The following is a 24,422-nucleotide window of genomic DNA, read 5'->3' as shown; positions in this document are numbered from 1 at the left end:
GGTGGGAGTTATATTGAGAGAACAAAGCAGAGTACCTAAATCAGGACACACCATGCTACATAATATCACACTAGAATAGACTTAAAATGGGTTAGTAGTTGAGTCTAAACCATCCTTGTTTTAATTCAGCAGTTGGGAACTGCATACGACTGGGGGGATAAATCCTTAGCTTACCCACCCCACCACCACGGGCCAAGTTTGACAGGTGGGCAGGACCAGTCACCTGTCAATCACTGTCACAGTGACACCCAGTGACTTGCTATGCACACACCCTTTGCCCGGAACAGAAGTGGGAGGACATTCGTGTGTGTCCTTATAAGAAATAGATTCTGATAGATCATGCGATGAGCTGACTGAAATGTCTGTGAGCGAAGCAAGCTTTTCACAGACTCATCATATTCTCTGCCTGAGACCAAGCTACCATCTACAGTCTATGTGCAGTGCTGAGCAGTGTAGCCAGGTCTCCTACTTGACAGAGGACAGTCCTCTGTCTGGCCAGCTGTCAGAAGACGGCCCACTGTTTGAAAGAGCCCTTTGTTTGGAGGGCTGTCTGCCCCAACCAGAAGGAAGGGGGAGCAGGAGGGGCCTTGAAGTTGCCCATCAATGCGAAGCACCTGGACAGCAGTCTGAGCAAGCACACAGGTCACCAGTCTTCCACAGATGCGTTACTGAAATTTTAGTTAATTGCGTCTAAATTTGCAACCATACATGGAGATTAGCAAATGCAGATTTCAGGCAAATATGTGTCCTCCCTTTTTGGTAAACAGCTGAAAACTGCTCCATAGAACCCTAATTTATCCTAACCCTTTTAAACCAATTATGTAAAACCTGAAATTCTGCTGTTGTTGTGGATTAGTCGTTTAGTCGTGTCTGACTCTTCGTGACCCCATGGACCAGAGCACTCCTGTCTTCCACTGCCTCCCGCAGTTTGGTCAAACTCATGTTGGTAGCTTCGAGAACACTGTCCAACCATCTCATCCTCTATGGTCCCCTTCTCCTTGTACCCTCCATCTTTCCCAACATCAGGGTCTTTTCCAGGGAGTCTTCTCTTCTCATGAGGTGGCCAAAGTATTGGAGCCTCAGCTTCACGATCTGTCCTTCCAGTGAGCACTCAGGGCTGATTTCCTTAAGAATGGATAGGTTTGATCTTCTTGCAGTCCACAGGACTCTCAAGAGTCTCCTCCAGCACCATAATTCAAAAGCATCAATTCTTTGGTGACCAGCCTTCTTGATGGTCCAGCTCTCACTTCCGTACATCACTACTAGGAAAACCATAGCTTTAACTATACGGACCTTTGTCGGCAAGGTGATGTCTCTGCTTTTTAAGATGCTGTCTAGGTTTGTCATCACTTTCCCCCCAAAAGCAGGCTTCTTTTAATTTCATGACTGCTGTCACCATCTGCAGTGATCATGGAGCCCAAGAAAGTAAAATCTCTCACTGCCTCCATTTCTTCTCCTTCTATTTGCCAGGAGGTGATGGGACCAGTGGCCATGATCTTCGTCTTCATGGATCACTGACTTGTCGTGGTGAGGGGCCTTGAATAACTCAGAGAAGCTATGAGCTATGCCGTGCAGGGCCACCCAAGATGGACAGGTCATAGTGGAGAATTTTGACTAAACGTGATCCACCTGGAGCAGGAACCAGCAAGCCACTCCAGTATCCCTGCCAAGAAAATTCCATGGACTTGAAATTTAGCAAATTTTATTTTCTATTTAGAGTCCCCTCATAATCAGAAGCCCTTGTTTAGTTTTTGTGTAAATCTGGCACGGCTTATAGGTGTGTGTACCAAAACTTACTTGGGCCATAATTTGTTCTGGGATTACTCTGACTCCATGTTGGAGCTCCATACAGTTCCCAAGCAACATCTGGGGAGGAGGTGGAAGATATTCACACTAACTGGAGCTCAATACATCATTTCATTCATTGATGCTTCTATTGGCTCATGTTAGCTTCTGGAAACAACATAGGGGGCAGTGCTTAATCTTGTGTAAGGAAAATATTTGTTTAACCTTTTATTGAGTGAAAATGGTGTCTCATATTTTTAATGTCTGTAGATGAGCCTGCCTGCTAGGGCAGTCTCCCTTTTCTTAGGAGAAATGTTGGGATTTCTTCTTACTTCCAAAACATCTACGAGCTTGTCGTAATGTTGTCCATCTTCCCCTGGCTTATGTGACGGTAGGTTCTATCAGATGGGGTGACATAACTATCTGAAGCAAAGAGTTTATAGGAACACTGAAAGACATTGATGTTATCTTTTTAATATTGGAAGGAATAATCCTATTAGAGAAGAAACAAGGGAAACTGTTCTGCCCACAAAGCAGAATTATCTGAAGCCAATTGATAGAGGTCAGGTTACCCTACAAAGACCAAGCTGTATGCTGGCCTATCGCTCCATCAGGGCTTGGTGAATGAGCATTAATTTGTGGCTCTGCTCATCTCTGTGCTAACTTTGTTCGGTGGAACTAGATACAACTTTGACAAATTAGAGCGGCCTTTTGTTTTTGCCTCAGTGTCCCCCCGCCCTTCCAGCACAGCTCTCCAATTGTATCCCTTTCTTTCTGAAGTTTCTGCCATGTCAAGGCCATCAATGGCAGTCCTTCCACAAGACTACACTTTTTAATAAGCCCATCTATCAGCACCACATTCTCCAGGTCTCCCTGCCTCCTCTTAATCCCCCGAACGCAAGCGACCTTCCCTACATTGCAAAGGAGCCGTGCTCTGAAATAAATATCCCCTTTGTTTACAATGTATGCACCGTTAAAATTAACCTTCAGGATTAAGTGCAAAAAAAGATAGCTCACCATTTGTTGTTCTGTAGGAGATCACTAAAGAGAAAACAGCAGCAGAGAGTCTAACAATCCTAGTCCAATCTTCATCATTGCAACACATCAGATACTTTCAGTAAAAGCCTTTCTGAAAGAAAACCAAGCCCTATTCTTTTCTCAGAGTCTTCATATGACATCAGCATAATGAAAAATAATTCATTGGTAACAATTTCCAGATGGAACTTTTTAAAAAAGAAAGAAAGAAAGAGAGAGAGATTTCTGCAATAAGCTATAAAATAAAGAAATAATGCTAAAAAACTATTATCAGTACTAGTAGTATTGGCACCGGTGGCAGAAGTATTTTACTCTTAACCACTTCCATCTACCCATAATGGATGGACATTTATTCATTCAGCTTCACCAATGATAAAACACAAGCTTTATATTTTGCTCATGTTACATGGCCCACGGTGAGACTTTTCTTCTCCATTCCTTGCTTAATTTTTCAAGAATTCTTTTATTTTTTTCAAATTTTATTTATGCTTTTCAGATTTATATATTTCACTAATTTTACCATCATTTTAACATTTCAAATCTTGACTTCCTTCCCCCACTTTCTGCGGTTCCTTAAATTTATTTTTAATATCCAAATTAACTTAATTTGCTCATTTATTCACCTACTTTAAATTTATACGCTTATAAAACTGCAGGTTATTACAACAATCCTGCTAGTTTTTCAAGAATTGACCACGGGCTTCACATTTCATTTGCTCAAGCAAACAAATGCTCACAGCAAGGACTGCTCATCATATAAATGACACATCACATCAGCATTTCATGGACTGAATAGGAACAAAAATTAACTCAGAAAGCCCAAAAGTTACCCTCTGAAGTTGTTTGGAGAAAAATGCTAAAGGTGGCAAGCAATGGGTTTTACGATAGGTTGGAAATGGTCACAAAGGCTGTGTGGAAATTCAAGTGCTCAGGCAACACCAGTGGACAGAAGGGAAGGCAAAATTTCTTTTGTAGGGGATTTCTCTGGGTCTATACCTTGAGGCTCATTCATTTTAAGACAAAGTTCATCACATCTAAGTGAAGCAAAGGGTTTAAAAGAATAAAAAGTGGGGGCATCAGTTCCTGTGATAGCTCCTCAAGGCCTAACACATCACCTCTTGTACACTTCAAAGAAGTTTCTCAGAACTTAGACTGGCGGCGTCAAGATTTTCCTTCAATATTCTTCTTTCCAAACTCTCCTATTAAATGCATAATCCTAGATTTCAATTTCTCCTTTGTTGCTTCCGTGACTATTTCTTTTGCATTTGTGTTTCTACAAAATGTTTGGCTGTATCATTTTCTATTTATTAAATTGAGCTGTCTGAAGAGAAATCCTCAGTCTATATTAATAATTCCCCATAGAACCATCACAAAATAATGACCACTTCTGACAGCTTAAGAATCTACTTTATATTTTGGAAAGTTGTCTGTCTGTTCACTATGCATTTTGACACCTCTTATGATATCTTGACCAGATTTTGCACAATGACTTCTGAGATCAAGGAGCAGGTTTTTGTCTAGGCTTGAACACAATCAGATGCCATTTTGAATCAAGATGGTGGACTGAACCATTCAAAACCAGTGTATGCCAAACCTTTCAAAGCAGGGTTTCTAACTACTGGTTTAAAAACTGCAGTGATTTTCTTAGAATTCCTGAGCAATGGCAGGTATGAGGTTGCTAGAATTTTTAAAGTTCCACTATCTCTTCTTATCTGAGCTATTCTGCAGTTAGAACCGCATACTTAAGTTACTAAGGGTGACGGCGTCACGTTTTGATGTACTTTATTTATTTAATCAAACAAATCTCTTTTGACCAAATTGCATATTTTCGTCTGTGTGAAATGTGCAGGATTGGGCTTTTGGCTTTGCAAAATGTTTGTGCTTTGTGCTCAGTAAATGATGCTTCACACACCATAGCAACCCTTTACAAGTACTGAATATGTAAGCAGATGAAAACTCAACAGGGCTATTTCACACATTGAAAAGAGCGCGAAAGAAATTGAGTCAGGTGTGTGCATTGCTGTCATTTTCAAATGCAATTTCTTCTGCACTACATTCTGCCTGCTCCTTCTAATTAGCTGCCTATTTTGATTTATAATGCGCTGGCCACCCCAGATTTAAAATCCAGTTAGCGTATATGCCTGGGTGGAAGAGTGTTGGTACTTTATATGCTCAGAGCCCCTCCTTTCTTTGAGTACTGAACATAAACCAACCACTCCTTTTTTTGCAACGAGAAATGATTCTAGAAAATAAATAAATAAAAGGAAAGAAATCCAGGAGACTGCTAGGATTTGTTTAAATTAAAAATTATCCTCAAGGTTGAACTTGCATCCATAACAGATGGCGAGTGAAGAAACAGGAACAAATTTTGCCCGGTGGCGTAAATTGCTGACGTATCTGGAACGGTGCTTGTTTACTCCAGTGAAGGATCTGGCCCATAATGTTTATATTTGCAAACACAGCCTTACCGTCAGGGCTGTTAATGTTACCGTACTTGGAAGAAATAACCATTACAAACTGCTGATTGTGGGATACACAAAAAAGGCTATTATATATCTCTGATTGCTTTTATACTGTGTAAGCTGATTCGGACGGCTGATGATATGAGTATTGTAATTGTGACAGTGTTGTTTGGTGGAAGGTTGTGTGTTGTACAGAAATGACAGGGTAAATATGAATAATTATGGCAAGACCACAGGCTTATGAATGCTTTAAATTAATCATCAGACAAAAATCATTTAAACCCTCCTACCATGCTCTGACATCCAGACTCTGACTTTCTGACTCTGTATGGAAGTGAGAGCTGAACCATAAAGAAGGCTGATCACTGAAGAATCGATGCTTTTGAATTATGGTGCTGGAGGAGACTCTTGAGAGTCCCATGGACTGCAAGAAGATCAAACCTCTCCATTCTGAAGGAAATCAGCCCTGAGTGCTCACTGGAAGGACAGATCCTGAAGCTGAGACTCCAATACTTTGGCCACCTCATGAGAAGAAAAGACTCCCTGATGTTGGGAAAGATGGAGGACACAAGGAGAAGGGGACGACAGAGGACGAGATGGTTGGACAGTGTTCTTGAAGCTACCAGCATGAGTTTGACCAAACTGCGGGAGGCAGTGGAAGACAGGAGTGCCTGGTGTGCTCTGGTCCATGGGGTCACGAAGAGTCGGACACGACTAAATGACTAAACAACAACAACAACAACCATGCTCTGACGCATCTCTTTCCCACTTCTTTCCCATCAATTCCTCCTCACATGTCCAGTAAAAACAGCACCAGTCTTTTGTGTTTGTGCTTGAAGCGCAAGAGAGGGACGTCATTTGGGGGCAGGGAGTGGCAAGGCACACCCTCCAGAAACCTGCTCTTCAAACCTGCTCCATGTGGCTTTAGTGTAAGGCTCACCCTACCTGCAGCACACACTCACCCCACAAAAAAAATCTTCCTGGCTTGCTTCTTTGGGGTTTTTTCTTCCCTTTTGCATGTTCACGGGAGAACTACTTTTGATTCATATCTCTCCCTTGCCCTCAATAAGTGCTAGAACTCATGCTTACAGCTTAGTTTAAGGTTGCCCACAATATAACCACGGCAATAAATAACGCAGTTAATCACAGCAATACTATCTTTGCATTACAGATCACTTCTCAAGCTCACTCCATATTAATTGTTAGGAGGCATCAGTCTGTTCATGGTTTTGTTCAGAGTCATCACTAGCACAGAACAATAGGTAGACATCCCCAGATTCCAATATTTCCTTCATTGTAAAGCTTTTCTTGGCAGAGAAACATGTGTCACACAAGTTATATACACTGTAAGTGGAAGAATTTCATAACAACTGACAGCTTTTTGCCAGGTGTGGTCCAGTCTGGAAGAAATTATGGAATAAAGCAGACACATGCAGCAGATATTTATTGATTCCCTTAATGGGGAGGACTATGATACATTTAGAGTCTTGGCAAATCTAATGTTAAGTGGAATATATACCAGGATTCAAGAGGGGAGTGGGCTGGATTCCATCTGCCACAAATGTCCCAGCTGATGTGTTGTGTTGTGACAAGTCATCTCAGATAGTGTCAATCATATTGCATTATGTTACATTAAGTGACATCTGTAATATGATTGATACAACACGGAATGACACATCATAATGCAAAATATCATCTGGAAAATTGTTTGGAGAAACCACTGAAGGATGGAACCTGAAGATGCTATGTATGCGTTTCCTGTTTTCCAGAGGGAGGTGGCACAAATACTTCAGGGTACATTGATGCTACCTGAAACAAGACTGTCAGGTGAGTTTTATAACCTGAATTGTTTTCATGGACAATTGGAAGTTATACACCAAAATGCTCAATCCTTTGGAGCTGATGTGTATCTGTGGATTTGAACTGAATGCCCCTGACCCATTTGGCACATCATTAATCATTAGTGTATCTCTGCCATCCAAACAGAGCTGCTAGCTATGCACAGCCAGTTTCAGCCCAGAAAAAGCTATTACTTCACTTTTCTAAAAAATAGGCAATTCATTTCCTCAGTTTTGATCCTTCTCTCTCCAACTGTCAGCAAAAACGGCTGTGGTGTAGTGGCTCTGATCCTGCACTGACAGTTCTACCATGTTCTGAGTTACTGGTCATAGTATCATTTCTAATGGTATATTGTTCTTTACTGGGACTGAATCTTTAGGTCAGTCCTGTAATGTAAATCATTGCATTGGAATACTGTTTGTCTCATGTTCTGCACAGATGGTGAGGGATCGTGTCCATGGCAGGATAATTTGTGTTTTTGGCATGCTGGAATCTTAGAAGCAGTTCAGCAGCACTCCTGCCCAGATTACGAATACCGGTAGCTTAGAGCTCTGTACAGAAATGCAAAGAGATGCAAGGTGCCTGGAGAAAGAGGAATTGCAGCAAAGTCGACCTCTTGTGTACATCAAGATATTGATGCATCTAGATGGCAACTTTGTTCAGATTGTGGCGTTGGCACCTGTTCACGCAGATAACATCCTCCAAAGTGTGGAGGACGAGCAGGCAGAAAACACAAATTCTCCAGATTAAGAAACTCCTTTGCCTGGCCAGGTGAGTTCTTTTTATCTCACTTGATAGTGGCCAAGGGGGTTGGGGCACAATTCTACTCTATTCTGGGTCTTCTCCTTTTTGGAACTGAGATTGGTGGGAATAATGGCACCAACTTTTTAGGACTTCCAATGTAATTATGGACTTTTGACCATATACTTCAAACCTGACTGTTTGAGAGAGTTTTCCTTGAGGTCAGTTAGCGAGGTTCATTTTTATATCACTGCTGCTATTCAGCTCTGATGTATTTTTTCTAGCTTTTTAATTGTTGGGTGTATTTTAAAAGAGGTTGTATTTGAGTTTATTGTACAGCGCTTTGTGCATTTTTAATAGGAAAGCATTTCAGAGAAAACTTTATTACTATTATCTTCCATCAGCAAGTGGATGACTTCTTCCTCCTTCCATTGAACAATGGCCCTGAAACCAATGTATGTGTATATTTATTTGTTTTGCTTTGCTTGGTCCCCCCAAAGTCTCATGCTCTTCCGTGGCCTACTCTAATCTCTGTGTCATTGCTCACTGTGTCACATGGCCTAGAGCGAGCACTGTCAGCTAAGCTATCTGTCACCATTTACAGAACAGAGGAGCCAATTCTTCCTCTCCTTGTCACAGGGAGTTATCACTGTGACAGAACTGGGGGATCCCAGCTATAAACATGAAGAGCTTGTCTGCTCTTAATTTAGGCAGGGCATCGAAAGCGTTGGAATGGCTCTTTCCTCTTTGTTGATAGCAAGCAGAACCATATAAACAAAAATCAATATTGCCATGAAATTCTCACTCTTTCCTTAGCAATATCTCCCCCTTCCATGTATAAAGTTTGATTTATTCTGTTGTGTGTTACTCTGCATTGTTCTACTGCTCAATCAATACACATTTCATAATAAATATTGATGTTGCTTTAATGCTCTGTAGAACAGTGTCCTCCATGTGAGAATTATTTTAGTTGGGTGGAGCAGTCTCCTATTATGGCCTGTTCTTTGATGATAAAAGGCACGTTTTTTTAACCCAGATGGTCTGGAAAAGTAAACTTATTGACACTATGACTTCACTTGGAGGCACAGTAAATTTGTATGTTGATGGAGGTGCAGTTAGGTAGTTTTGGGCTGTGGTCTTAACGGCATTATAAGGGCTCCCCTTCTTCAGATGGTAGTGTGAGTGACTTCACTTACTTCAAATTTGGGGGACTTCTTGTTTACTCTGCTGAGTGGACTTCTGACCTGCGGTCCTGGCCTGACTGTGGATCATCTGCAAGGTCATTTCAGCTACGTACTTAGTTATCCCAGGGCAGAATTAAAAGCTTTCTATATTTGAGAAATATGAAATTCACTGCTGTTGAATTTGCACTAGTGATTTCTAAGTTGTTGGTGTTTTTTTTAAAGTAGGAGAAGGAACAGAACTAGATTTAAAGTGACACAGTGCAAACTGACTCTGCTTTCAAGCACATTTCACTGCTATGGCTTCTCTTGGGAATCTCAGGTTTTTGTAGGTGGACTAGGAGTTTATAACAAATAACTCTGCCGTCCTCTTGAAATTGGCAGCAAGGAAGGGGCAAAGGATAAAAGGTATACCCATTCCTGTGTCCCAATCTGGACTGCTATTTACCTTTTAAACAACCATTCATGTAAATGCTAATTGCATGAATGGTATCATGTCTAGTTTGTCTTTGAGGTTGAGCAAATTATTCTCTGTTTACCTTAAAAACATTGTGATTGCAAACACATCACACAGAAGTAAGACACATCCCACATAATGTGTTCAGGATGGGCAACATTAGTGTGCACCCTGTTTTTCATTTTTTACTAACAATTGGATTTTATTAAGGCATACAGTATTTGCTGGGTTTTGTGCATTTGTGCCAGCATTGCAATAGCATTTTCAAACACTCCTTTTTATATGGTCAGATTCATCGATTAAACAAAATGAGTTTAGACTTTGTCTAGTACAAATGGGAATGTATTTGCATAATGTTTATCCTGATCCTTTTTGATCCTGTACTGTTTTTTATGTTTTTATTTACCTGAACTATTAATGTATTAGTCTCGTCTAAAAGCAAATACGAGACTCCTAATTTCATCATGTGTAATACATACAATAACCTCTAATAGACAGACTAACCTCTAGAGGACAGCTTCCCGGAACATTTCCAATTAAAAGTGATGGAGTTTAAAAGAACATCCATTATTTTGTAGCATATGCTCACTCCCCTGTAAAACCCTCCATCCTGCTCTTTTTCTAATGCAAAACGTTGCTGGAAATTATTGAGTGAACCAGGGAAGTATGTTCTAATCCTTCTATCTGACATTTTGGATATTAGCAGCTGACTCTGTGCCTTTGCTCTGAGGCTTCATTAATTTTGTCCAGTACTTAACTGTCCTCAAGTTCTGCTGTTGATATCCTTTTTAAAATACTGATATTTTCCTGAAAATTTCCAGTGAGAAAATAAAGTGAAAGAAAAGAAAAAAGACGCAGAAGGAAAAAGAAATACTTGAAACTGTGATGCAATACAAAATATGGGTATATAAATACAGTGGTGCCCCGCAAGACGAATGCCTCGCAAGACGGAAAACTTGCTGGACGAAAGAGTTTTCCGTTTTGGAGGTACTTCGCAACATGAATTTCCTATGGGCTTGCTTCACAAGACGAAAATGTCTTGCGAGTTCCTGCGGGTTTTTTCCCCTCCCCCCTTTTTCTAAGCTGCTAAGCCGCTTATCCGCTAAGTCGCTAAGCGCCGCTAAACCGCTAATAGCGCTAATCCGCTAATCCGTCAATGGGCTTGCTTCGCAAGATGAAAAAACCGCTATACGAAGAGACTCACGGAACGGATTCTTTTCGTCTTGCGAGGCACCAGTGTAGTACAATTATTCCAACTAATATAAAAGTATTAACAAAACATCTTAATTTTTTATAAATGCATTCCAAATATCATTGTACTTATCAATACACAATTTGTGTGTGAAAGGAGTCCGTTTGTTTATTGCAAGAGTTGTCATATCTTCTATCCATTGCTCAAACGGGGCCATTATATTATATTTCCAATGGATTAGTTTCTGTCTCTTGGGAGAAGTTAGGGCATAGGAAGTCCATCTATGTTGACCTGCTGTCAAACCCCATACTGTTGGTATAATGTTTAAAGTAATATTATCATCTGAGAATTTTAATTCCTGCCAAAGTAGTATTTATACATCCTAATATTTTCTCCCCCAAATTCCTAAGCTTCGGACATTGCATAAACATATGCTTCAAAGAGGCATTATCCTTGAACAATATTGTGCCATTCATTCCTTGGGTTGGTATGATTGCCTTCTACAGGTTGTAAACACAACAAAAGGAAACCATTTTGATTCCATCACCCTCTGACTCCTCCAGGGGTCAGATGCCAGTAGCGGCTGTGCTCTTTAAAGTAGGTATATGCATGCACACAACACACACAAATATCAGAGTGCACACCAGATGCAACCCATTGATACCGGCCTCCCCCTTCTTCCACCCCCTTTCCCCACCAAATGTGTGGGTGAGCAAGAGAGCCAGTAGAGGGTTCCCTGCCAGCTACTGCCAGTGGGAGGTCCTGGAACATAGCATACTGGAGGTGGGAGGAGCTAGGGCTGACTGAGAATGGCCTTCATTGGATCTGCAGCCAGTCTCGCTGCCGTCACATGACAGCATCGGACCCAATCGAGGCTTGCTAGTTGCAGCAGATCCACTTCTAGGCTGGTGCAGCAATATTCCTGCTCCCCACACCTTCCACCCACCACAGCAATGCATCACACCTTGTGGACATGGCAGTGACCCTTGTTCCCCATGGATTTCGCCTTCAAAGGTCACCACCAGTACAGTCATACCTCGGGATAAATACACTTCAGGATAAGTATTTTCGAGTTGCGCTCTGCGGCGACCTGGAAGTAACAAAACACGTTACTTCTGGGTTTCACCGCTCGTGCATGCGCAGATGGTCAAAATGACGTCACGTGCATGCGCGGAAGCAGCAAAACACAACCTGCACACGCACAGGCGTGTAGTCGCATCTTACGTTCTATTCAGGATGTGAACGGGGCTCCGGAACGGATCTCGTTCGCATCCCGAGGTACCACTGTACTTAAAATTGGCTCTGGAAAAGTACTAGCAGACAGTTCTTCTGGAACAGACAGAGGCTGTGTAAACATTATCTCCAGCCATTGTGCATGTGCAGATGGCTGTTGCAGTGAAAGAAAATTTGGCCAAATCCTTCTCTTTGTTGTGAACAGCAACATCACAAAACAACTTGAAATCAGCAGGCGATAGAAATCGTGCTGTGTTTCTTTATATATATATATATATAGAGAGAGAGAGAGAGAGAGAGAGTTTTACATAACTAATTTGAATTCAAACGTTATACATCTACACCATCATTTAGGATTCCTTGAATCCCTGACTCTCCTCCGCCCTTCCATCGTTACCATTATCAATCTTTTTTTTAATTGTCTCCCTTATTTTCTTAAAAACAACAACAAATAATCAATTTTTTCCCATTGTTTGTATATCACAAGCATTACTCAAATCTTGCCAAAGTTTTTAGTTCTTTACAGTGTTCTCTTAAATACATTGTATTCCCCCTCCCCCCATTCCTTCTTAAACTTCTCTTCCTGGCTTCTGATTTTCCCGGTCAATTTTGCCATTTTGGCGTAGTCCATCATCTTCATCAGCCATACGTCTCTGATTGGAACTTTATCGTCTTTCCAGAAACAGTGTTGTGTTTCAAGCTGCTAATGTGTTCATAGCCTTAAGTGTTATATGCTCTAAATGCTTTGCCCCCACAAGCAACTGAGGTGATGCTTCCGAACCATCTTTAAAGGCAGCCCCACATATTGCTTAATCGTAGTCTTGATGTTACCAGAACATGCATAACTGAGAAAAACCTCTTGTCTTCTCTAGACAGGATTACCCCTGGAAAATCAGGCCAAAGCTGATAGAAGTTACTCCTGGCAACCCAGACCACATGTGCTTCACTATGGAAGTTCACATATGTTCCAATTTCAGCATTGTGTGTCTATGTATATACATAGAATTAACAAATTTATCTCTGGGTAATGGGCAATTTTGTCCCGTCCACACAAAGATTTGCTGTAATCAGTGCTTCACGCCCCTAAAAAAATGTTTAGGGGTACTCTCATTTCCCCTCTCATATTGAAATACTATGGGACACGGGTGGCGCTGTGGGTTAAACCACAGAGCCTAAGACTTGCCGATCAGAAGGTCGGCAGTTTGAATTCCCATGACGGGGTGAGCTCCCATTGCTCAGTCCCTGCTCCTGCCAACCTAGCAGTTCGAAAGCACGTCAAAGTGCAAGTAGATAAATAGGTACCGCTCCAGCAGGAAGGTAAACGGCGTTTCTGTGCGCTGCTCTGGTTCGTCAGAAGCGACTTAGTCATGCTGGCCACATGACCCGGAAGCTGTACGCCGGCTCCCTCAGCCAATAAAGCGAGATGAGTGCCACAACCCCAGAGTCGGCCACGACTGGACCTAATGGTCAGGGTTCCCTTTACCTTTACTTTATTGAAATACTCCCCCTCAATGAGGCCAAACTCAGCTTCACAAAATGTTTAGTGGTATGCGTACCCCTGCGCACCCCCAGAAAAAAGCACTGGCTGTAATCATACTTGCAAATAAAGCCATTGTGGATTGCAGCCTGTTAACATTAAAGCTGATGGACTGTTCATGCCCTCCTTTGCTCAGTTTTTGCTACAAAGCTCTGCACATTTGTGAAGAATTCCACCCCCCCCTCCAAGAGGAATGAAACTTCATGCATCATTTCTTCTTCCCAACCATCAAAGACCAAGAGCAGTTTAAAAAGAAAAAAAAAAGTTTAGAAAGTCACTTCTCAGCATCAGAAAAGTGCTGACCCAGCTAGGGGCCCTGGGATTCAGAGCTGGGTACCCAAGAGCAGATGGCTTCACATGCTAGTCCATTAATCAAGTAAGCTTCCTGAGTACAATGATTTCTGGTGATCAAGTGCTCTGGATATGAGAAATGCAGCTACCTTCCTTTTCCCTCCCTAAATGCAGTCCTTTTCACATAAAGCTTGCAGATGCTGCTCTATTTCTGTTATTTATGAACTTACTGAACTGAAATGCAACAGATGTTGCAGGTGATTTCAAACTCAGTTCTTTAGCAAATAGGCCGAATAAATCGTATATACCTTTGGATACTTGGAAGGCACATTTTCTGAGTGGAAAGAGAGTCGGTTTCAGTTAGCGAAGACAGAACATTCCTCATAGAAGCACACAATGGTAAAATTGGAAGGGACCCATGGATCATCATGGGACTGAAACTGCCTTGGTCACGCTGGTCGATGATCTCCGGTGAGCTGGGGACAAAGGTGAAAGCTGTTTCCTAGTTCTGCTAGATATCTCAGTGGCCTTTGATACCATCAACCATCACATCCTTCTGAACCTTCTAGAGGGGCTGGGAGCTGTGGGCACTGTTATACAGTGGTTCCGCTCCTTCCCCCTGTCCAGAAAGTGGTGGTGGGGAATGAGTGTTCAGACCCCTGGGCCCTCACTTGTGGGGTGCCTCAGGGTTCCATCCTCTCCCCCATGCTTTTTAACATCTACTTGAAGCCGCTGGGAGAGATCATCAGGGGGTTTGGGCTGGGTGTCCATCAATATGCAGATGATACCCAGCTCTACGTCTCTTTCAAATCAGAACCAGTGAAGGCGGTGAAGGTCCTGTGTGAGTGCCTGGAGGCAGTTGGAGGATGGATGGCGGCTAATGGATTGAGGTTGAATCCTGACAAGACAGAAGTACTGTTTTTGGGGGACAGGGGGCGGGCTGGTGTGGAGGACTCCCTGGTCCTGAATGGGGTAACTGTGCCTCTGAAGAACCAGGTGCGCAGCCTAGGAGTCATTTTGGACTCACAGCTGTCCATGGAGGCGCAGGTCAATTCTGTGTCCAGGGCAGCTGTCTACCAGATCCATCTGGTACGCAGGTTGAGACCCTACCTGCCTGTAGACTGTCTTGCCAGAGTGGTGCATGCTCTGGTTATCTCCCGCTTGGACTACTGCAATGCACTCTACATGTGGCTACCTTTGAAGGTGACCCGGAAACTACAACTAATCCAGAATGCGGCAACTAGACTGGTGACTGGGAGTGGCTGCCGAGACCATATAACACCGGTCTTGAAAGACCCACATTGGCTTCCAGTACCTTTCCTAGCACAATTCAAAGTGTTGGTGCTGATCTTTAAAGCCCTAAACGGCATCTGTCCAGTATACCTGAAGGAGCGTCTCCATCCCCATCGTTCAGCCCAGAAACTGAGGTTCAGCTCCAAAAGTCTTCTGCCGGTTCCCTCACTCCGAGAAGCCAAGTTACAGGGGACCAGGCAGAGGGCCTTCTCGGTAGTGGCACCCGCCCTGTGGAATGCCCTCCCATTAGATGCGGTCTTGACTATGCTACCACTCAGTGGATTTGTAACTGGCTGACTGACCGAACCTAAAGGGTGCTCATCAATGGTTCCTCTTCATCCTGGAGAAGAGTGACTAGTGGGGTGCCACAGGGTTCTGTCTTGGGCCCGGTCTTATTCAACATCTTTATCAACGACTTGGATGATGGACTCAAGGGCATCCTGATCAAATTTGCAGATGACACCAAACTGGGAGGGGTGGCTAACACCCCAGAGGACAGGATCACACTTCAAAACGACCTTGACAGATTAGAGAACTGGGCCAAAACAAACAAGATGAATTTTAACAGGGAAAAATGTAAAGTATTGCACTTGGGCAAAAAAAATGAGAGGCACAAATACAAGATGGGTGACACCTGGCTTGAGAGCAGTACATGTGAAAAGGAACTAGGAGTCTTGGTTGACCACAAACTTGACATGAGCCAACAGTGTGACGCGGCAGCTAAAAAAGCCAATGCAATTCTGGGCTGCATCAATAGGAGTATTGCATCTAGATCAAGGGAAGTAATAGTGCCACTGTATTCTGCTCTGGTCAGACCTCACCTGGAGTACTGTGTCCAGTTCTGGGCACCACAGTTCAAGAAGGACACTGACAAACTGGAACGTGTCCAGAGGAGGGCAACCAAAATGGTCAAAGGCCTGGAAACGATGCCTTATGAAGAACGGCTAAGGGAGCTGGGCATGTTTAGCCTGGAGAAGAGGAGGTTAAGGGGTGATATGATAGCCATGTTCAAATATATAAAAGGATGTCACATAGAGGAGGGAGAAAGGTTGTTTTCTGCTGCTCCAGAGAAGCGGACACGGAGCAATGGTTCCAAACTACAAGAAAAAAGATTCCACCTAAACATTAGGAAGAACTTCCTGACAGTAAGAGCTGTTCGGCAGTGGAATTTGCTGCCAAGGAGTGTGGTGGAGTCTCCTTCTTTGGAGGTCTTTAAGCAGAGGCTTGACAACCATATGTCGGGAGTGCTCTGATGGTGTTTCCTGCTTGGCAGGGGGTTGGACTCGATGGCCCTTGTGGTCTCTTCCAAATCTATGATTCTATGATTCTATGATTCTAGATGTCAAAGAGAAGAACAACTACCAGACTTTTAGAAGACATCTGAAGGCTGCCCTGTTTAGGGAAGCTTTTAATGTTTAACAGACAATTGTATTTTAATATTGTGTTGGAAGCTGCCCAGAGTGGCTGAGGAAACCCAGCCAGATGGGCGGGGTACAAATAATATATTGTTGTTGTTGTTGTTGTTGTTGTTGTTGTTGTTGTTGTTGTTGTTGTTGTTGTTACCCAACCCTCTGCTATGGAAAAATCTCAACTAAAGCATCCATGACAGATTGCCAGCCAACCTCTGCTTAAAAACCTTCAATAGTTCACAACCTCCCAAGGGAGTCCGTTCCACAGTCGAACAGCTCTTACTGTGAGAACGTTCTTCTTTATGTTTAGTCAGAATCTTGTAATTTGAAGCCATTGGTTTGGGTGCTACTATTTGGAGCAGGGGAAAACAAGCTTCCTCCATCCTCCATGTGACAGCCTTTTGGATATTTGAAGATGGCTATCATATCTTTCAGTCTCTTCTTTTCCAGGCTAAACAGATTTACTTGTGTTGCCTTTACAAAATAAAAAAAAAAATAAATAAATCACCTTTTCACTGCTGCTAGAGACGTAATGGAGTCCCAGAGTCTCTTACTACATGTAAACTAAAATGAATTTCTTTCATTTCTGGTTAAGCTTCTGAATACTTGTATAAATAGTTCAAAAGGGATGAAAAGGGTGTAGTAGATGGAGCACATTTCTGTTATTCCCTGGGAAAGTCTGTTATAAGGAGTGGGGTACCCATTCATTCTCGCTGGCACATAGAAAGATGATAAAATAATATCACTCAGAATAAAGAGAATTTCACTGACTCCTTTATATCTTAAGTCTGCTCACAAGAATGAGTAGACTTAAGATCCATGGGACTCAACAATATTTTTTAAAGCAATCTCACTTTGTACAGTCTAACTTCCTTTTACTACTACCCATGAAAATACTCTGAAAATAAATATTTTATGGAAGAATTTGAGAACAAGCAATGTATCTGAAATATTCACAAATAATAAGAAAGCTGGGGACTCATTCGGTCCTCACACCCAAATGATTTGGCTCCATGGGCATAATCCCTAGCTATGTGGCCTGTTAAAGGGGAAATGGCCCATAATAATAATACCAGTTCTTTTTATATTGATGGAACATGTACTCCTAAAGTTGACATGCAACAGAAACACACTTTGTATATATTTTTCTTCATTTTTTTATGCTGTACTATTTCTTTCCCTATTGTAATTCCTCTTTCTAATTTTGTTTAAGAGGAGGGGCAGTGAATGGTAGATCGTATCTTATTTTAAATGGTTTGAGTTTTATCTTCTCCAGTCTTTCCTTTTGTGCTTACATGTATAGTTGACTATAATAATATATTTCTGACATAAAATGATGCAAAACAGAGAAATTAAGTTGGCTATTGAATGCCCCAGGTAATAGTTTAGAGTTCAAGGTTGACTAATATTTATGCTGTGTTATTATAATACAAAATAACATCAGTGGGTATTTTTATGGACCGATATTGGTCCATAAAAAGCCACCTTAGGGGAAACAGCTTTTCAGGGGTTGGGTATACAATTTATAACAAACAAACAAACAAACAAACAAACTTAGTTCTGCTATCGAACTAAACTAATATGGTCCTAAACTTTCTGAGAAGCCCCACCCTCAGTGTTTTCTTCCTTCCACTTCTTAAACCAATTCCCATTCTGGTAGGCATGTGAGAAATGAGAGAGTTGGTTGTGATGCTCCCCTTTGCAGTCAAAATAAACCGGTTTCAAATTGTTTATTATTCCACGATTTTTAGTATTAAAATGTTTGAGCTGTACACCCTGCCTTTTCAGAACAGTTCTTTTTTGAAGGAACTGAATGCACTGTTTGGGTAAGGGAGTGGTGCTGTGTTTTCATTGCTGCTAGGTTCAGAACAACCCTGCATGAGAAGAAGCGGACCTGGCCGTTCTTCTCGCAAAAGGGAGAGTCAGGGACTGGTTAACAATGAGCTGCAGGCTAGGGTGCAGTTAAATTCAGCATACAATGGCCTGAACCTTTGGGGTTCTGGTATGGCTGCAATTTACCTTTTTAAACTATACTTAATCTATACTTAGGGACGCAGGTGGCGCTGTGGTCTAAACCACAGAGCCTAGGGTTTGCCGATCGGAAGGTCGGCGGTTCAAATCCCCGCGACGGGGTGAGCTCCCGTTGCTCGGTCCCTGCTCCTGCCAACCTAGCAGTTTGAAAGCACATCAAAGTGCAAGTAGATAAATAGGAATCGCACTGGCGGGAAGGTAAATGGCGTTTCTGCGCACTGCTCTGGTTCGCCAGAAGCGGCTTAGTCATGCTGGCCACATGACCCGGAAAAACTGTCCACGGAAGCAGACAAACGCTGGCTCCCATGGCCTGTAAAGTGAGATGAGTGCCGCCTCCCCAGAGTCGTTCACGACTGGATTTAACTGTCAGGGGTCCTTTACCTTTTTTTTTAATCCATACTTGCGATTAAAAAAGGCTGTCCTCATTGAGCACCCTTCCCTTCCTTCTGTTGCCACCATTTCCACAATCTCAGAGGATTGTTATTGTTGAATTCTGTTCCCCTGATGATGAGCTCTCTGTGTCATATTGGTACTTAAATATTTGAGCATTCATCACGCCGCAAAGGCTTCAGGGTGTCAGGCTGTGCTAGTGATAATTATAGGCAATAAGGCCCATACCAAAGGGGTTAAAAGGAGATGTTGTAAACTCTGACATCCTTGCTTCTGTTTCTGTGGCTTAGATTTATCCTCTGGACTGCTTTACTCTTCCTCCAGAGAGTTCATCATGTAAGTCAGTATGACAGATTTATCCGTGCTTACAGAGATGGTGGCTGTTTTCTCACTAGGCAGGTGGAAGGGGAAAGCAGGCTAAGACAGCTTCCAGCTGAGAGGTCACAACTGAACTAAAGCCATGGAAAGTATATAAATTATAAACATTTTTCAAAGAGAAGCAACTTTTGCTCTTACTTTTTTCTTTTATTATCCCCCCAACTGCTCTCAAGCATGTCACTATTGCCAAGGCACTACTAGGATTAGGGACGCGGGTGGTGCTGTGGGTTATACAACAGAGCCTAGGACTTGCCGATCAGAAGGTCGGCGGTTCGAATCCCCGTGACGGGGTGAGCTCCCGTTGCTCGGTTCCTGCTCCTGCCAACCTAGCAGTTCGAAAGCATGCCAAAGTGCAAGTAGATAAATAGGTACCGTTCCGGCGGGAAGGTAAACGGCGTTTCCGTGCGCTGCTCTGGTTCGCCAGAAGCAGCTTAGTCATGCTGGCCACATGACCCGGAAGTTGTACGCCGGCTCCCTCGGCCAATAAAGTGAGATGAGCACCACAACCTCAGAGTCGGTCACGACTGGACCTAATGGTCAGGGGTCCCTTTACCTTTACTACTAGAATTAGTGCCCTTCTTGCTCTTGAGATCTTGGTAGAACTGGCAAATAACTTGCAAGTCCTTACAGGAATTAATGTAGCGTTATTAATGCCAGCTGTTATATGCTTGGTGGTGTCATAGCCATTTGTTCCAAGCCCTGTTTTTAGAAAAAATGAAATATGGCACCATTTCTTTTGGGTCATCATGACCCAAGCTTTTTGCTCAGTGATTATAATGGGTGCTTCAAACTCAAATGTCTCCCTGGCAGCCCAGTGCTTTCTGTACCCCCAGATGTAGGACTGTCTGCTGAAATCGTCTCCGCTGTTCCCCTTCATGTCATAAATTTGTCTGCTTTATATCTACCGTTGAGTGTCTCAGTGAAAGCCCCATCTGCAGATGCTGCAGTCCTCAACACACTAATGTGGAAGTGAGTCTCCTTTGCATCAGAAGGACTTATTTCTATCATATGGCTGCAAATATTATTGGGGGACGGGGACCGGGGATGGACAGACTGTTTCCTGTTTCCAATCGAAAGCTCCCTGCTTCCCATCACACTGAAAGCTCCTCTTAAACATGAGATGAAGCTCCACTCTTGACATGACCAATCTGGAATGTATGGGTGGATGGGGGTTCATTGGCTTTGTGTGTGGGTCAAATAATAAGGTGAATCGGGTGATTCAGTATTCTCCCCCATCCCAAGTTGAAGGGTGGCTCTCCTACTTTGTGCTGAATATGCTCTATATATCTTTGTAACTCCAGACCCTCCAAGTGTCCCTATTTTCCAGGGACAGTCCTGGATTTACAGAAGCCATTCCAGTATCTGATTTGATACTGGAATGTCCTGCTTTTCCTTAAAGGTAAAGGTACTGTTAGAGACTTCAGATTCTGTAAATTCAGAATCTAGACCAGAATGGAAAAATCCAGGCAGCAATATTTTTATTGACTTTGGTTTATTTGTCAGACAAGCAAAGCAAAGTGGGTACATTCAGCAAAAATGAGAGAATGCCCACGAACACCAGGGGCAGACAACTTTTATACCTTTTGGCAAAAGCACAGTTCAGCCCTTGACCCACCCCTTACACATTCCTGCTCAACCAATTAAAGAATTGATGGTGGCCCTTCGGTTCCAGGCTGCATTATCCGCAAGGTGGTGCTGTAAGCTTATAAACCTCTTGACCTACATACCCTTCCTAGTAAAGCCGCATTGACCATCTGTTAGACTTGTGGCGAGCTACCTTCTCCTGTTGCTCATTTGTGGTGGGCTACATCTTCCTGTTGTTCGCTCTATTCTCGGTCTGTTTACTGGAATTGGGTCAGCAGCTAGAGCAGGTGTGAAGTGCTCAGACCACATTTGCTGCATTTGCAAAGAATGCTTTTGCAAACAGAAGAGAGATAGCTTTTAGCCTTTTAGTTTGCTTTCTAAGATGGCTTTCAGCTTATAAAATGGCTCCAGCCTGGCTCTCCAAAGTGGACCCAGGTGGACCCCTGGTCCTCACTCCTTCATTCCCCCCTTTCCATCACGAAAATGCTGACCAATTCCGGTTCATCATTTTCGTTTTGATGGATCAATAGGTACCACATCATAGAGAGCCAGATGGGATAAGTTGGCATGGGAGGCCAGGGGACTCTTTCCCGCTTTGGCCAATGCCAGCAAAAATACATGAACATCCAAAGAAAGAGGGCAGTACATACCACTCCTACCCACCAACCTCAATATTTCCATAGTTCCTCCCACCAATACTCGGGGTCATTCCTAATATTCTTTTACTGCTGAAGGGCCCACTGATATTCGTATTCTATAAACACTTGGGCCTCTGGGGTCATCTTCCACCTTATTTTGGAAGCTCCCACCACTTGGATCAACTTCCCAACTATTCCCGGTGGGTGGAGACCCCTGTGGTCTCCTGGGAGAGTACTATATCCAAAAGGGGCTTCTTCTTCCACGTAAATGATGTTGCACCCACAAGAATATATCCACCCCTGCAATGGCCTGACACACGGGGTGACTATATCAAGGGGTTCTGGTCCCAATACCAAAAGTCCTAGTGGTGCCTCTAAATTTGCTGGAGAGCAAGTCTCTACCCTGGGGATGCTGCCCTCGGGCACCCCTCCCATCCAATTCTTCTGGAACTAGGTGCCCTGTCTGTCTACTGGGTGGCAACTCTTATGCAGCCACAAGAATACCCTGCCACATTCAAGGGTATTAGGTGTGGAGTTACCAGGCCCAGCAGTTCAGGCAGTATTCTGGGATTTTGGGAGACTCGAGCCACCACAATAATCAGAGGTGGGACTGCAGAATTTACAGGCACCTGTTCAGCAATTTTAATGTGCACCTGATTCAGACACCCTCCCATGCAACACCTGGAGTAAGATTTTGGCCTGGTTTGTCAAATGGGGTTGATATATCGCTTTACCATGTAACCAGCGGGCTATTCTCCCACAACCACAAGAGCAGTCTAGAACTCGATAGATTTCGACCGATCCTGCAGCTCTCCGGAGGAGCCACATCCAAGTGCGCTGGGCAATGCAGTGAATAAAGAGCCACAGTGGGAGAGTGGGATGCTGTACTGCGGCCGCCCTATTGAACCCTCGTTCCCAAGAGCCAACGCGTATGCCGTCCCTTACCACCGGCAAGACGAACCAGTCATAGCAGAGGTCAGCAGGCCAATAGGGTTGGTATGGCTCGGTAGGGTCAGGGCAATAAGACATAGAGCAAATCAATACAGAAAATAAGAGAGAAAAGATAAAGTCTTTGTGACTGTCCTTGTGATGAGTAGTCGCAGGATCTCGTTGCCCGTGGCTCAACGCATTCCCGGTAGCGTCAAACACAAGGTGATGATCAGCTTCAGAGGGTCAGCAGGATTTCAGACGCGTGTGATGTACCCAGGGGATCACCTCGGCTACTTTCACTGCAGTTGGGGATGAGGGGGTCGCCAGACGCTGTCACCCAGAGGAACTGGTGAACCGGCTCAGTGAGACTGCCGCGGGACTGCACGATGTACGCTCGAGGGAATACCTGGAAAGGAAGCAAACACACACACGACAAACAAAGGGATTGCACTTGTCCTTGGGTGATGTGATTTTTTCATCTGCCCCAAACTGGCGGGGATGTCTCGGACGAAAGGAGGTGGCCTGCCATACAAAAGCTCAAAGGGTGATCTCAGTCTCTTGGTTGGTGCACAGGACACAGTTTTGGGATATAGCAGCAGTTAGTTATGTGCTTTAGCAGCTGGGCTTCCCAAATGGGTGGATTCGTGGTAATTCTTCACAATCACGCTGGCCAGATGCTGGGGCACCAAAAACACGGCTGTCTGGTCCTTCCTGGAGCGTTGCTCCTTCTTGGCTGGCCCACTGCCGTTCATCAAGGGTGTAACGCGGTTCCACATCATCTGGAGTGAGTTCTGGGATTATTCTTTTGGCATAGCAGGCATTTCCTGGAAATCTGGGCTGCCAGTTGATAAAGGTTGGCTATATAGACATACTTCTCCAGCTGCTTGGTTGTGACATCTGGCCTCATGTGGGTGGACTCATAGTATCTGGTTTGTTAGCAGTGCTTAAGATCGCTTCTGGGACCACTGCTCCAATAACTGAGGCTGGGGCTGGTTACCGGGCTGCTTCCTTGACCACTCTGTCTGCCAATCGATTTCCCTTGGCCACTTCTCCTGGTCCAGTCTTGTGTCCATAATCTCAATGCAATCGTGTGTCTGCTCCTCACCTTCTCCTACCGGCAACAGGGTAGCTGGGTTGAGGGCGGTGGTGACCATGTCCCGACCTCTGCTATGGCCTTTGCAGTGCATCACATCAATCTCTTTGGGGGCCCATACAGCTTCTAGTAACGTCTCAACTTCTGGACCGTATTTCAGAGCTTTCCCGGCTCTTTCCATAGGGCGCCATGCGCATGCAGGGTTAAGAAGGCATATTTAGAATCAGTATAGATGTTAGCCTTGCATCCAGCTGCCAATTGCATGGCAATGCCTTTCGCTGTTGGACTTCACCTCAAAGGACAAATAACTCTTGGAGACTTTGGCCTCCTCAGAACTCTTGGAATGGCTTGCCTGGCCTGCACCCCCACTTTTGGGTGCTCTATTGCCTGAGGAACAGCTTGCAACTGCCTTTTCAGCCTTTCTCCAACACACAGTCCATCACACAGATGCATTGAACCATAGAAACAACTTCCCAAAGCAACCTCAGCCCCCTCTGGGCTTGGTACTCAGCCCCCTCTGGGCTTGGTACTCTTTCTGGGCATCCTCTAGGCCCCTCTGGTCTGGCTTCTACTGCGGCCTGACATGCCGTCTTCACTGCTTGCCACACAACCCACGGCTGCTCAAGAGCATCAACCACGTCTGCTTCACAAGCCTCCACTGCGCCTGTAAACTTCTTAATGGGCTGGGCAAAGCCTGTTTCAGCCTGTGTACTTTCCCATAGCTGCTTTTCTGCCAGTCAGTAATACATGCATTTTGACCAGACTTCCCAATTGGCTCCATGCAGCCTTTTACAGGGGTAATTCTTATGGCCTTGCTGTTGCTGAGCAGGCATCTTCCTCCCCTTGGCTGCGGGTCTCTGAATGGCTACGGCGGACCCCTCAGGTCCCTGGGCTGTGAGCCATTGCCGTGCCTAACACTGCTG

The sequence above is a fragment of the Podarcis erhardii genome, assembly GCF_964252035.2.
Source record: "Podarcis erhardii genome assembly, chromosome: 3".
NCBI classification, from domain to species: Eukaryota; Metazoa; Chordata; class Lepidosauria; order Squamata; family Lacertidae; genus Podarcis; species Podarcis erhardii.
Note: the sequence above shows the minus strand (reverse complement) of the source record.